This window comes from Pyrus communis, chromosome 3, assembly GCF_963583255.1.
Source record: "Pyrus communis chromosome 3, drPyrComm1.1, whole genome shotgun sequence".
NCBI classification, from domain to species: Eukaryota; Viridiplantae; Streptophyta; class Magnoliopsida; order Rosales; family Rosaceae; genus Pyrus; species Pyrus communis.
The window spans coordinates 8,223,808-8,224,869 of NC_084805.1; positions in this window are offsets into that span (position 1 = coordinate 8,223,808).

Here is a 1,062-nt window from a genome sequence, read left to right on the forward strand (position 1 = left end):
ATCCACCAATAAATAAATGGAGAAAACTTCATGGTCTTCTGACCATTTTAAATTATAATAACCAAATCATAACCTCAGTTCATGATTTCCATTCTCACTCGATGAATTTTCATACGAAATTCTATTCCTACTATTTGGAAAATTTACATCGTAGTTATTGGTAATCCTGCTTCCCATTACTTTAGGCAACATGAATACCATAACTTATGGCCATAACGATATTGGCACAATCAAATATCAAATTTCGAGCCATAACTATCGTGGCTAACAAAATACTAGAATTTCACGCCATAATTCATTGATGGCAAACCAAACCAATTAATTTTATAATTAAAAAAAAATTTCTTGTCAATTCTCCTTTTTAAGTGCAAAAACTCACTGGAAAATGTTTATATTAAGTGAACTCAAGATCCCATTCCATATTTTCATTCATGTTCATCCATAACCACATCATTTAAATAAAATAAGGTAGTCAGAAAAATATTTGCATAAACCAAATCAAAGCCTAAAATGAAAATGGACCTCGCCAAACATTCGTCGTGTCACAAATTCCGCTAATGAGTCCGAACCATAGCTAATTAGTAAATGTTGCCGAAAATGAGCGGTCTTGCCCACTTGTTAGTGAACCTAACAATTAGAGCATTGACATTTAAATCTGCAGTCCGTAACACCGATAACTTATCGTCATCTCAACAACTAGTGAGAAGTTCCTGAGGATACCAAAACATCATTTTGTTCCTCTTGAGCGAATATGCCTAAATTGTCTGATTTGTAACTCGATCACGATACCGTACTATCCCAAGGTGCACCAATTCGGTTGCTAAAAGTGTTTCGGCGTTCACATTCCCACAACTCAAAGTTGTTTAGAATTCTTTTTGGTAAGTCTGGTAAACTTGCAAAAAGATTATATTTCAATGGCTTCCTGCTAGCGTCGATATGAAAGTGGCGCAAGCACCTGCCAAGTCGATCTATCATGAATTCCTCACTAACTGAGCGAGAAACCATGTCAAGAAGGTTAAAAGAATACTCAAGAATTTGAAGGTCAAAACAAGTTCATGAAAT